Raw genomic sequence first — 14,722 nt, 5'->3', positions numbered from 1 at the left:
GGGATTCATGGGAATTGATCATACAAACATGTTCTCAAGTTATAAGCAAGCAATTGTTGTTGTGATGGATTGAGTTGGGTTATATCTTACATTCCCAGGAAAGTTTGTGTCCCGGAGCCGAATCGATTAGATTGTACAACACCTACAAGTCGACTTAGTCTTCCCTACTCAACAACATGCATGGTCTAATGAGACTCAAGGTTTTTTATGTCTTACAAGTCTCATTGAAAAGATAGGTAATGGGTAAAAAATGCAAGGTTTCATAGGCTCGCATTTCATCAAACATAACATGTGCATGAGTTGAGATCATAACAAGCAAGCAAATAAACCATGAAAGCATATTAATTTAAGCATGAATCATTCCCCATGTTGGTTTCCCCTAATTACCCATTAACCTTAGCTATGGGACTACTCACTCATTATCATGTTGAACATGCTAGTAAGGTTGTCAATCATACCAACAAAGTGAAACATGATGAATAAATGAAAGTAATTAGCAATAATTAAAAAGGGATTAAGAGAATTATACCTACTAATGATTCCAATAATAAAGCAAAGAATAAAAGAAGTACTTGATGCTTGATTGAGAGGTTGTCAATCTCCCAATAATAACCCAAATAATCTTCAATTACCCAAAATAAAGGATGAACAAAAGAGAGATTAAGGAAATAAAACTTATATTAAAACTTGATTAATTGTTGATTACAAAATTAAAGAGAGATTTGATTGATATTAACTACACTAGAGATTGCTAAGAAGAACATCCTCTTCTAAATAGACTAATGGGGTATTTATAGTGGGGATTAGGTGTAGGAATTAGGGTTAACTAAGGGCTTAAATGACGATTAAGTCCCTACTTAAGAAAACGCCGGTATTTTTGGAAGGATGGGCATCTTTCTTGAAGCTTGAAGAGGACGAAGTTGTGCTGCCTTGGAATCCGTGCGTCTTTAGCACGGGACGGCCGGATTCGAGGGTCTCTGTCCGGGCGTCTTCAGGACAATACGCACGGATTGCTGGACAGTCACATTTCTTCTTCTTTTCTTCCCTTTTCTTCATAAAATCCTTGGGGATTTCCTCGGGGATGCAACGATATTTCCTCGTCATTGCCCATCTACTATAGTATGTACAAAGGCCTTCTAATCTTATCTCTCCTTGATGCTTGGTCATTGAATTCAATCAATTTAGTCTCGTTTTGCCATGAAAATGCAAGGTTTGCACTCCTTTCCTACCAAGGACACAAAACCTCAAAGAATATGCAAAACAAAGAACTAAAGACAATAAATGACCCAAATATGCACTAAAAAGCATGGGAACAAGGCTAATTCGGGGACTAAAAATGCTCTAATTATGGTCACATCAAATATCCCCAAACCGAACCTTTGCTCGTCCCGAGTAAAGAGGTGACAAAGACTAGGCCTATTATTTAAACTAACCTAATAACATAGCCGATATGAGACAATTAGCGGGTCTCACTCCGCCCCTTCAACTCACAACAAGACAACCATGAGGTAGGATGCCTTCTTGCAAGGCAAGGTGGGTCTTGCCAAAATAGCGACACATCCAAACATTAAGCACACAAAAACAAATAATGGATGCATCTACAAAAGAATAGCCACTTTCCTCATCTAAGTGGCGGAAATTATCTACAAGGGAAGCAATTCAAGGCTACACACTCCTTCATAGATGCAATTTCTTCAAACTACTAAGCCTAGAAGGATACCAATAAATCACCTCCAAATTGTGTCAAGCTAGGGTACCTTTGTCCTTAATCATTAAATGCTTTTGTGAAGAGTAGACTCCCTATGGTGTTAGAAACACTGGAGGATCGCGGAATTCCCCCTCTTGCCTAGACAAGAAGAAGGGTCGTCCCCTCTCTACCATGCACAAAAATGGATACGGTGGATAAAGGGATCAATAGATATTTGAGTTTCACTTTGGGAGTTTGCTTTCATTTTTGTTTTCCCCCCCAATTTCATGTGGCATATAACATTTGAGAACACTTTCTTGCCATTTCTTTTTGATTTTTTTCATTTCAACACTTGACAACTTTCAACTTTTCTTTGCATTTCTTTTGAACATTTTCAAAGTCACCCCGTATGTAGTGAGGGTGGCTTATATTTGAAGCTTTAGGAGTTCTATTTTTGTTCCTCTTTTCATTTGATGCATTTTTTGCAAACTTTCTTTCACTTTTCATTTCATTGAACTCAAATTGATTTCTTTTTGTGCCCATTCCCTTTGATGACAAAGAATGTGGTACAACATGGATGATGGATGCATGGTTTCAATGGTCACCTTGGAAGAAACGGTAGCCAAGGAGTTATCACACCACAAGGTACTCTTGACTAGGCTTTAAACCATGGGTCAAAGGAAACTAGCATGACACATCCTAGGGTGTTTTACAAGTATTCTAACAAGCAAAGTCTTTAAGAAGAAAAAGCATCTACTAGGGCCTATATACACTTGTCAAGCTTCCCAAGTAGACGGTTTCGCAAAATTTTTCTAACATGCAAACTACATGCCATGATGCAATTACCATATAAACATCCTAATGCAAATGATTTTACCAACTAATATGACATATAAACTAAATGTAAGTCCTAAGTTCACATTGTTATACCGCATCAATCAAAATAAAGCCACATAGTCATTAACATAAAGAGGAAAAAGGAGATTGGAAATATCATACCATGCGGTCTTCAATATCCTCATGTCTCTGATGTGGCGTAGTCGATCAATGTGAACAAGGATAAAACAAACACAATATATACAAAAATATATACATGACTACGCTACAAAGGAAATAAACTTGTTTTTGGTTTTTCAATTTTTCAATTTTTATGGTTTTTCAAATTTTTTAATTTTTTTGGATTTTTGAATAAAAGTTAAGTTAGAATTCCCCATCCCCACACTAATATGGGCATTGTCCTCAATGGCCAAAATGATGGGAAATTATGCAAACATGATGCATGATTTCTACACTAAATGCAAGATACACTAATCTACACTACATGATGCATGGTTTTTGTTTATGACGGAGAGGATAATTTAGATTACCTTCCGTTGTGTATGTATGTACTTCCCCAAACCGAGTTAGACATTATTGCTAATGTCCTAAGGTTGGGTGTAGTTCATGCACACATAATGCAATGCATGAAACTAAATTTGTCATTTTGGATTTTCAAAAGTGGGAACAAGAAAATAAGAACAGCTCAATGGGGCCGAGGTGTTAGTCCTCTATATTGCTAGGACTACTCCAATCATGATCAAGATAAATAAATAAAACAAAGAGAGAAATAGACAAACCTCAAGAGGGTAGGAGCCTCCAAAGCTTGCTAATCTTCCATCATATCATCACTATCATCATATTCCTCAATAGAAGTGGACTCATCACCACTTCCCTCTTCACTTTCTTGTTAAGTTTGTTAATCATCCTCTTCTTCTTCTCTACTAGCCTCTTCATCAATGCTATTATCAACCGCATCACCGACAACCTCATCGTCACCCGGACTCTCATCCCTAGATGCACTCGGAAAGAAGACTTCCCTATCCGCCCAACTAGGCAAAGGACATGAAGGATCAAGGAGTCCTTGCCTAGCTAAATGAAGGAGGGGTGGATATTGGGCTAAGTAAGCATCTTCCCGATCCTTAAAAGCTTGCTTGTGCATCTCTTGCATAAGAAGAGTCATATAATCTTTGCTTGCTTCAACACCTTCGGGTTTGAACTCTTGGTACTTGAAAGGATAGGGTGGTGTGACAATGGAAGAGGAGGGCATTTCAATTTCATCCCTTTGTTGTCGGATAATGTATTCGGCCTCTTTTGAGAGGGGAAGGAGATAGTTGGTCCGATGGACACTTAAACGACAAATCTTCGAAGGCAAAGTAAAAGATCTAGCCTCACTAGTGAGCCACCCATACTTGGTGTCAAGAGGGTTATGAGAGACCCACTTGTAATTGTTTATCATAGTATCCAAATCAATGAGATGACCACCCTTTTTCGCCACATACTTGATATCCTTGTTGAAGTTCGGATCAAAGTATTTAGCCAAAAGAGTGACTAGACCTCCATTTACAATAACGGTAGTGCCTTGCTTCCGACAATCAAATTTAGCCATCTATCCACTAAAAGCCTTAGAAAGTTGAAAGGCTTGGTGAATTCCCCTCCAATGTTTAAGGCCGACTCAAGAATAACAAAATCGAGCTTGGTAAAGTGGTTGGTGTCTTTTCTTGTAATGATGGTGTTCCCTATGACCTTGTGCCATACTCTAATGCCCGGATGGTGGACTAATAGAGTGCGACTAGCATGATAGTTCCCAAATTTCCTTCCGGAAATCGCCTCCCAAAGAGGAGCGGGGTCATACTTGCCAACATTCTTGAAATAACTAGGTGAATCATCAAGACCCAAAGCTTTAGTCATTTCCTCAAAGGAGATGCGCCTACTAACATTAGCTAGGCGGAACTCGATGTTTTCCATGGTCTCTACCTTTGTAACTTTCAAAGAACTCAAGAATTCTAAGGTAAGGGAGGGGTATGTCAATTCTTTTGTTGTAAACAATTTTTCCAACCCCATGGCTTTAAAGAAGGCTCTAGTTTGCTCAAGGACACCCAACTTATCTAAGGCATCTTCACAAATAAATTTGGTGGATAGAAATGATTTTCTAGCAAACGTGGCAAAAGTTTCCCTATGGGATTTGGAAATGGAAATTACCTCCGGATAGTTCAAAAGTTGAGCAATTTCCGGAGTAGTAGATGTTGTTGCTTCCAAGGGAGGTGGTTCTTGTTGCACTTCCAAGTTTGAGCTAGCTACCACCATAGCCAATGAGGCTTTCTTTGCTTGAAGACTCTTTTGTCTTGTTGAGAGTGCCTTTGCCTTTGGTGCCTTTGTTGCTCCTTTTGTCCTTGCCATTGATTCTTGAACCAAGAAAAGAGTGAAAATCTTCAATTTTCAAGTGTACCCAAATCGATTTTAAGATGAAAAGCTTTGCCTTTATAAATTCAAAAATCGACCCAAAGGTTGAAGATTTTGGTGCTTGGTTTGATTTTTGTTGAAAGAGGAGTGATTAATTTTTGTTAGGAGGATGTTTTGATTTGATTTTGATGAATGTGGTTGAGGAAATTTTGTTTTTTTGATGGAGAGGATGAGGGTTTTGAGTTTTGGGGTTTATGGGTAGTGTTTTGAATAAAGGAATGAAGTAATGAATGTGGGAGGGGGTTTATAAAAGCCCCGAAAATTTTGAAATGCAGGGAGAAGACGGGCGGCTTTCCTTCGGGACGCCCGGATTCTGTCTGTTCTTGGTTGGGAAATCCTCGCCTAAAGACGGGCGGCTTTGAGCAAAGATGCTCGGATTGTTCAGCTGTGGGACGAGCGTCTTTCAGTGAAGACGGCCGGATTCCTTTCCAGGGAATTTTCTTGTTTTTCTCAGCCAAAAAGACGGGCGTCTTCTCTTGCAGGACGGGCGTCTTTCTGAGGATGGGCGGATTTTTTTGCAGGACGCCCGGATTCGTTAACAGTCCCAAAATTTCAAAAATTCAGCTCATGAAGGACGGGCGGATTCGGACCAAGACGCCCAGGTTGCCTGAAGACGGGCGGGTTCTCTTGAAAACGCTCGGATTCTTCCCCTTTTAACCGGATTCAGTTCCATCCGTGTACTTGCATATCCCGCGTCATTTTTCATTCTTCAAAATCTCGTGTTCTTCATTGTGGGGGCACTACTAAGGCATGGATAGCCTAGGCAATTTATATCCCCACACTAAGCTAAAGCACTACACATCAATTGAAATCATTAGTCCCTCCCTCACTTCTCTCAAAAATGATAATTATCTTGATCAAGGCACAAAAATCCAAAAATGACAAAAATGCAATATAAGAATTAAAATGCGAGTTATGGAGTTAGAAATATTTACAAATGGTGGTTTAGGGAGGACTTCACCAAACTCTCATCCTTAGTGAGATGTCATGGGGGCATGTCCAAGGTGTTGTTGATGTTGCTCAACACCTTGAAGAAGTAATCAAAAGCTTGTTCATTGTCATGATATAGATCTTCAATAGATCTTTGCCCTTGTTCTCGGTCTTGATCGATAGCATTACCAATATAGGGATTGAAAATCCCTTCAAATTCATCGTCCGAAATACCACACACTTCATCTACTTGATCACTAAATATCTCATGAGTTGATAGAGACAACTCTCCCATTATCTTGTCTTGGCCAATGGGGCCATCTTCTTCATTGCTTGACTTTGGTGAGCTTTTCAAGCTCTCTTTGTTATAATTCATTTGCTCTTTGAATGGAGCATCTTCAATTTTCTTCTTCCATTGAAGTTCCGACTTCTTCCTATCATCCTTCCGGCTATAATGATCAATCATAAAACATGGTTCATGCAAACGGGGAGCTCTCATGGTCTTGTCAAGATTGAAAGTTATACTCTCATCTCCCACTTTTAGAGTGAGCTCTCCATGTTTCATATCAGTCACCGCACCCGCGGTGTTTAAGAAAGGTCTTCCTAGAATGATTGGAATGTTGGAGTCTTCTTCCATATCAACAATGACAAAGTCCACCGGGATGAAAAATTTCCCAATTCGTACGGGAACATATTCCCATATCCCTAATGGTGTCTTCGTAGATCTATCAGCCATTTGGAGTGTGATATTGGTGCATTTAAGCTCTCCCATCCCAAACCTTTTACTCACCGAGTACGGCATAACACTCACACTAGCCCCTAGATCACATAAGGCTTTGTTGATCGTGGTGTCGCCAATGGTACATGGTATTGAGAAGCTTCCCGAATTCTTGAGTTTTGGAGGTGAACTCCCTTGAAGTATTGCACTACTAACCTTAGTGAAGGCGATAGTCTCAAGCTTCCGGATCGACTTCTTCTTTGTGAGGATGTCTTTCATGTATTTCGCATAGGCCGGTACGTGATTGATTAATTCCGTGAAAGGAATTGAGACTTCCAAATTCTTCACAATTTCCGTAAATTTTCCAAGTTGGTCATCAAATTTGGGCTTGGCTTGACGACTTGGAAAAGGAAGTCTAATCACAATGGGTTCCTTCTCCTTGACCTTGTCTTCATTTTTCTTTGAGATTTCTTCTTTTGATGGTTCTCCATCCTTGGAGTTTTGCACAATTTATTCTTTGTCACTAGCTTCCACAACTTCATCCTCAACTTGCTTCTTCGGTGCTTCATACCTTGTACCACTTCTCAAGTGAATGGCACTAACCGTTTCATGTCTTGGGGGATTACTTTGAGGTGGTAATTGCCCCTTTTGTCTTTGTGAGCTTCAAGATGCTAGTTGATGGTGGTTTCCTTTGCTTGACTATCCTTTTGCATTTGAGTGAAAAATTCTTGTTGATTCTTTTGCATTTGAAGGACCGCTTTTTGAACATCAAAACCTTGGTCATTTTTTTGATTGTATGGAGATTTATTTTGGTAACCTTGGTTTTGGTTGTAAAAGGGTCTTTGATTTTGGTTTCTCAGGAGAGGTGGGGTGTATGTTGTTTGAGGGTTTTGAACATTTTGGCTTTTGTATGAGAGATTTGGATGGAATTTGGTGTTTTCATTGTAATAGTTGGAATAAGAGGTACCTCTCTTGTATTCTTGGAAAGCATTCACTTGTTCATTTGTTCCCCTACATTCACTTTGGTCATCTCCCAATGTTCCACAATTCTCACATATCCCACTTGGGATTGATGAAGATGCCGTCATGGCATTAACATGATGTTTTGGTGATTTTGAGGCTTCTTCAAGTCTAGCCATAGCCTTTTCAAACTTCAAATTGATGGTATCAATGTGAGCACTAAGTTGAGCACCCAATTGAGTAACGTAGTCCACTTCATGCTTTCCTCCTCTAGTAGCCTTGCGAGGTCTACTATATTGTGAGTTATGGACCGCCATTTCCTCAATTTTGTTCCAAGTTAGATCGTCATCAACTTCGGTGAACATTCCATTTGATCCAATGTTGAGAATGTTCCGTGAATCTTCATAAAGACCGTTCCAAAATTGTTGTACCAAGAACCACTCGCTAAGTCCATGGTGAGGACATGAGGGACAAATTCCTTTGAACCTCTCCCAAGCTTCATACAAAGATTCTTCATCCCTTTGCTTAAAACCCGTAATTTGAGCTCTTAGCATGTTAGTCTTTTCCGGTGGATAGAACTTTTTGTAGAAAGCTAGAGCCAACTTTTTCCAAGAATCAATTCCGAGAGTTGCCTTGTCAAGGCCCTTCAACCATTAATTCGCGGTGCCAATTAGAGAAAAAGGAAATAAGACCTATCGAATTTGGTCTTGAGTTACACCGGTTTGTGAAATCGCATCACAATAGTCACAAAATGACTCCATATGAGAGTAAGGGTCTTCACTAGGCATCCCCCCAAATTGGCTTCTTTCGACTAATTGGATAAATGCGTATTTGGCAATAAAATTTCCGGTTAGATGTTGTGGTGTGGGAGTACCATTGGGTAGGTTCTCCGCAGTGGGTACGGAATGTGATGAAAACTTAGGCATTGTGGGTTGATTTTGTGTTGGGTTCTCCTCACCTTCTCTTGCAAAAGGGTTGATGAACTCAATAGTTGGTTGAATATCTACAACCTCACCAATACCTCTCAAATTTCTCCTAGCAAGTCTTCTATTGTTTGTCAAAGTTCTTTCAATTTCACGATCAAAAGGTAACAAGTCACCTTGTGACCTTCTAGACATGCAAAATATCAAACAACTCGAAAACAATTAGAACAAACCTTGAGGAGTTTAACTTCCCCAAGGCAAAGAAAGACATAACTAATACCAATATAAGAAAATCTAAATCAAGTTAACACCGTCCCGGACAACGGCGCCATTTTTGGTCGGACTAAATCTTTTCGGTAACTTGTCGTTAGGAGCACCTAGACTAAAACACAATTTATAGCTTCACAAACAACTCTACAATTAGTAAAGAGATAAGTAAAGGTCGGATCCCATGGGACGGGAATTGAGATGAGATTTCTATTGCAACTAATGGTGTCTTAGGGGTGTCACAATTTGGGTTGATGTAGAAAGTCAATAAACTAAATAGCAATGAAAGTAAACAAGCAAGATGAAATAAAAAAAGGTTGTAAACAATTGATAAAAAGCACTAGGGTATCATGGGGTCATAGGGGATTCATGGGAATTGATCATACAAACATGTTCTCAAATTATAAGCAAGCAATTATTGTTGTGATGGATTGAGTTGGGTTATATCTTACAATCCTAGGAAAGTTTGGGTCCCGGAGCCGAATTGATTAGATTGTACAACACCTATAAGTCGACTTAGTCTTCCCTACTCAACATCATGCATTGTCTAATGAGACTCGAGTTGTTTTATGTCTTACAAGTCTCATTGAAAAGATAAGTGATGGGTAAAAAATGCAAGGATTCATAGGCTCGCATTTCATCAAACATAACATGTGCATGAGTTGAGATCATAACAAGCAAGCAAATAAACCATGAAAGCATATTAATTTAAGCATGAATCATTTCCCATGTTGGTTTCCCCTAATTACCCATTAACCCTAGCTATGGAACTACTCACTCATTATCATGTTGAACATGCTAGCAAGGTTGTCAATCATACCAACAAAGTGAAACAAGATGAATAAATGAAAGTAATTAGCAATAATTAAAAAGGGATTAAGAGAATTATACCTACAAATGATTCTAATAATAAAGCAAAGAATAAAAGAAGTACTTGATGCTTGATTGAGAGGTTGTCAATCTCCCAAAAATAACCCAAATAATTTTCAATTACCCAAAATAAAGGATGAACAAAAGAGAGATTAAGGAAATAAAACTTGTATTAAAACTTGATTAATTGTTGATTACAAAATTAAAGAGAGATTTGATTGATATTAACTACACTAGAGATTGCCAAGAAGAACATCCTCTTCTAAATAGACTAATGGGGTATTTATAGTGGGGATTAGGTGTAGGAATTAGGGTTAACTAAGGGCTTAAATGACGATTAAGTCCCTAATTAAGGAAACGCCGGTATTTTTGGAAGGATGGGCATCTTTCTTGAAGCTTGAAGAAGACGAAGTTGTGCTGCCTTGGAATCCGTGCGTCTTTAGCACGGGACGGCCGAATTCGAGGGTCTCTGCCCGGGCGTCTTCAGGACAATCTGCACGGATTGCTGGACAGTCACATTTCTTCTTCTTTTCTTCCCTTTTCTTCATAAAATCCTTGGGGATTTCCTCGGGGATGCAACGATATTTCCTCATCATTGCCCATCTACTATAGTATGTACAAAGGCCTTCTAATCTTGTCTCTCCTTGATGCTTGGTCATTGAATTCAATCAATTTAGTCTCGTTTTGCCATGAAAATGCAAGGTTTGCACTCCTTTCCTACCAAGGACACAAAACCTCAAAGAATATGCAAAACAAAGAACTAAAGACAATAAATGACCCAAATATGCACTAAAAAGCATGGGAACAAGGCTAATTCGGGGACTAAATATGCTCTAATTATGGTCACATCAGAATTCACGCCATCTCTGACGATGAGCCGACCCTAGACTGCTCTCATCTCATCTTGCCGATTGACGACGAGGTGAATGTTCTGGAAAAGGATCCTTCAGACGGAGTATTTGTGTTCAGTGCTGCCACCATGCTCACTATGTTTCAGCAAGTTGAAGTAGCCATAACCAGCCTCTCTGAGAGAATCACCCGACTCGACGACGCCTACCGTCGACTCATCTTCAATCCGCCAACACCGCGTCCGAGGGAGAATTCCCCAAGCATTCAAAACTACCCGCCCCAGAATGGATTGATCCCGGGACCATTCTGGTATAGACCTCACGAAAATCACCTTCAAAATAACCACCTTTAAAATAACCACATTCAAAATAATCACCCTCAAAATAACTACCCTCAAAATAACTACCCCCATAAAAATCGCCCTCACAAAAATATCCCCCACGAGAACTACCCACCGAGGAATACCCCTCCAAGGTATCCTCGAGACCCTGAAATTAACGGCATATGGCGGGATGATGTTGAGGATGTCTATGTCATCCCGGGGAAGGAAAAGCGGACGAAGGAAATCTGACATCTCACCCGGTCCGGACATCCCTATCAGAATCCGAGCAACCCAGCGGTCATTCCAACAACGAATGACCAAGTCGTCCCAGAAGTGGACACTCAAACAAAGGCTCCCGAGAACTCAATCTTAAAACAGCTCCAGAAAGCAAAAGCCGAAATCTCGATTTGGCAGCTGATCACAACGTCTTTTGAGCATCGACAGGCCTTGCTATAGGCCTTGGAAAAATTAACCGTGCCCTCCACGTCTTCCCCAGAAGAAATAGTGGCACACATGACGAGAGACGCCCCTGATCTGAGTAACCCGGTCGTCTTCTCCGACGAGGATATCCCCCTGTTTGGAGCCAATCATAACCTGGCCCTGTACATTACCGTACAATGCCTCCAAAAGAATATACCAATGGCCCTCGTGGATGACGGTTCCGCCGTGAATGTCATTCCTCTCAAAACTGCCCACATACTGGGAATTAAGGAATCTGATTTAATCCCAACGAACCAAGGAGTACGCGCCTTCGAGGGCACTCATCGCAAGGTCGTTGGGCTAGTCACTTTGGCCGTCGCAACCGGGCCACTAGAAAGACAAACCAGTTTTCAAGTGGTCGACATCGACGCGTCCTTCAACATGCTCCTGGGATGTCCCTGGATTCACGCCGTCAAGGCGGTCACATCAACGCTCCACCAGATGATCAGGGTCCCCTTCAACGGGAAAACAATCACGATTCCCGCTTCCCTAATCAAAGCAGTTATGAGAAGGGGGATGGCCTCCCAAGCCATTGAGGAGGACGACAATGAAATGTGGGGTTTCCAAGCCGTAAACGCCCTAACTAATGAATCAGCGACCTTTGAGTGTGACCCGTTCACCAACCTCACGGTCAACCATCTCATAATGCGTCAGGGTTACTTCCCGGGTTTGCCGCTCAATCCACTAAAGGACCCATTGCCTCCCTTGAAACAGGCTAAGGTCCCCAACATTCCCTTTGGGCTGGGATACGAACCTACCAATGAAGACATCCAGGAGATGAACCTCCGAATCCGAAAATGCAAGAAGCACGGAGTCATCCTCCGTACCTACCACCTGACTCTCAACGGATACTTTGACCCCGAGGGAGAGTCTGAGCTCTACCACGGATTTCCGGAGCCAATCTATGACTCTGTGGCCAGGGCTAGATACTCAGGAGTGGAAGTCTTCCAGGACTTCTACTTTATTCCCGACAACATCGATGCTGCATCAACTGAGTCCAAGCCGTCACTATGCCTTGACGGATAAGCTGTCACACTCCTATTCTGGGAAGATAACGTCAAACAGCTCGACTATGAGGACATTATCAACATCGCCCTGAAGGACAACCAGTTCGATCCAACCGCCTTAATTTCCGATACTGACCCGGAGAAGGCTACCCAGGGCTGGAGGAAAACCGTCAAGTGGACCGATCGCCAAGGCCGCATTCTCAAGATAACAACTAGAGAAGGCCCTATGTTCAAGGAGGGAAATGAAGGAGGATCTGAGTCTGAGTCTGAGTCGGAGTTAGAGTCTGTCATAGCTCCTAACACTCCTGATGTCCTAGTCAAGGTCCCCTTCCCACTATTTTATCACAAAGTCGTGGCTGATTCAGAGGCTGAGTCCACTAAGGTCACCCCTACTCCCATGAAAGGTGACAACCTGGAGCCTGTTCCAGGGGCCACTTCCTCTGTCGTGTCGCCTCTGACTAACCACGAGATGTCTGTCCTTTCCGAGCTTTTCGCTCGTGTCAACTTAATGAATGCTAAGTTTGCTTATGACTCGTCTCAATTTAAATGCAATGCAATTCTAAATGATTACGAGGAATTTTACTTGAGTGACTACCCACCTCACTTAGCCAAAGAATTTGACAAGCGGGAAACCAGAACCCCCATCATTTAGCAAACCGTGCCTATTAACGTAGGAACCGACAATACACCTCAAGAACTTAGGATAGGGACAACCCTGGCCCCTCGGAAAGACAACAGTTCATTGACCTCCTCCACGAATACAAGGACGTGTTCGCCTGGTCTTACAGAGATATGCCTGGGATTGACAGAGAAATCGCAGAGCACCGGATACCCATTAAACCTCGGGCTAAACCTGTAAAACAGAAGTTACGCCGGATGCGTCCTCAGTGGGCCCTAAAAATCAAAGAAGAAGTGGACAAACAGTTCAAGACTTGGTTCATCAGAGTGTCTGAATACTCTGACTGGGTGTCCAACATTGTGCATGTACCAAAGAAAGACGGAAGGATTCGGGTTTGCGTGGACTTCAGGGATCTGAACAAGGCGAGACCAAAGGACGACTTCCCTTTGCCACATGTTGACATTCTGGTGGACAACACTGCAAAACATGCTCTCCTATCATTCATGGACGGGTATGCCGGATACAACCAGATTAAAATGGCTGAGGAAGACATGCACAAAACTGCGTTCACTATACAGTGGGGTACGTATTGCTACACTGTCATGCCTTTCGGCCTCATCAACGCCCAAAGAACCGCTACCACTCTCCTACATGATATGATGCACAAGGAGGTAGAGGTATATGTCGATGACATGATCGTCAAATTAAAAGAACGGGACGGCCACATCAATGCCCTCCGGAAATTTTTCGCTCGTCTGCGAAAATATAACATGAGACTAAATCCTCAAAAGTGTGCATTCGGGGTCACCTCCGGAAAACTCTTGGGACATGTCGTTAGCAAAAGAGGCATTGAGATTGATCCAACCAAAGTCAAAGCCCTTCAACAAATGCCTCGGCCTAGGAACGAGAAGGAGATTCGGGGATTTCTCGGTCAGATCCAATACATCAGCCGGTTCATTGCCAAGCTTACTATGATCAGTGAACCGATATTCAAGAAGCTTCGTGCCTCTGATCACACCGATTGGGACAACGACTGTCAGAAGGCATTCGACAGGATAAAGGAAATCCTATCCAAACCTCCTGTCCTCATGCCACCTCAACCGCGGATTCCTCTATCCCTATACCTGACTGTTATCAACACAGCCATGAGCAATGCTAGCACAAACAGTTGGCAACGAGGAGCGAGCCAGCTAATACATCAGCAAAAAGTTTATCAAGTACGAGACGAGGTATACCCTCTTGGGAAAGACATGCCTTGCCCTAGTATGGTCAACAAAGAAGCTGCGGCATTACATGCTCAGCTACTCGGTCCACATCTACTCCAAGATGGACCCGGTTAAATACATCTTCGAAAACCCGTACTTAACGGAAGGCTGTCTAGATTGACACTCATGCTGTCTGAATTTGATCTCAAGTTTGTACCCCTCAAGGTTATCAAGGGAAGAGCAGTCGCTGATTTCCTAGCAGAATATCCCGTCATTGAGGATCCAACGACCGACACATGGTCACTTCCCGACGAAGATATCCTTTGTGCCGACTCTGACGCATGGGACCTATACTTTGATGGTGCATCTAATCTGAGAGGCTTCGGGTTAGGAATCCTTCTAATATCACCAGAGGGAGAACATGTTCCGATCTCGGTCAAGCTAGACTTCGCCGTCACCAACAATGCCCCTGAAGATGAAGCATGTCTCATCGGCCTACAAGCAGCCATCACACTTGGCATCAAGAGATTGAGGGTCCATGGCGATTCCTCACTCATCATTAATCAGGTATCCGGATCATGGAAAATCCGATCTGACAGCTTAGCT

At 41.9% G+C, this 14,722-nt stretch overlaps 1 non-coding gene across 1 annotated transcript; it reads left to right on the top strand.

The window, feature by feature from the left end:
* The first annotated feature begins 8,021 nt into the window (after positions 1–8,021).
* On the top strand, positions 8,022–8,128 carry LOC141634693 (small nucleolar RNA R71). The gene has a single exon (XR_012539418.1). It is a non-coding gene; the product is annotated as a small nucleolar RNA R71 (small nucleolar RNA).
* The last annotated feature ends 6,594 nt before the right edge of the window (positions 8,129–14,722 follow it).

This window comes from Silene latifolia, chromosome Y (assembly GCF_048544455.1).
Source record: "Silene latifolia isolate original U9 population chromosome Y, ASM4854445v1, whole genome shotgun sequence".
NCBI classification, from domain to species: domain Eukaryota; kingdom Viridiplantae; phylum Streptophyta; class Magnoliopsida; order Caryophyllales; family Caryophyllaceae; genus Silene; species Silene latifolia.
Note: the sequence above shows the minus strand (reverse complement) of the source record. Positions and strands in the feature narration are given on the sequence as shown.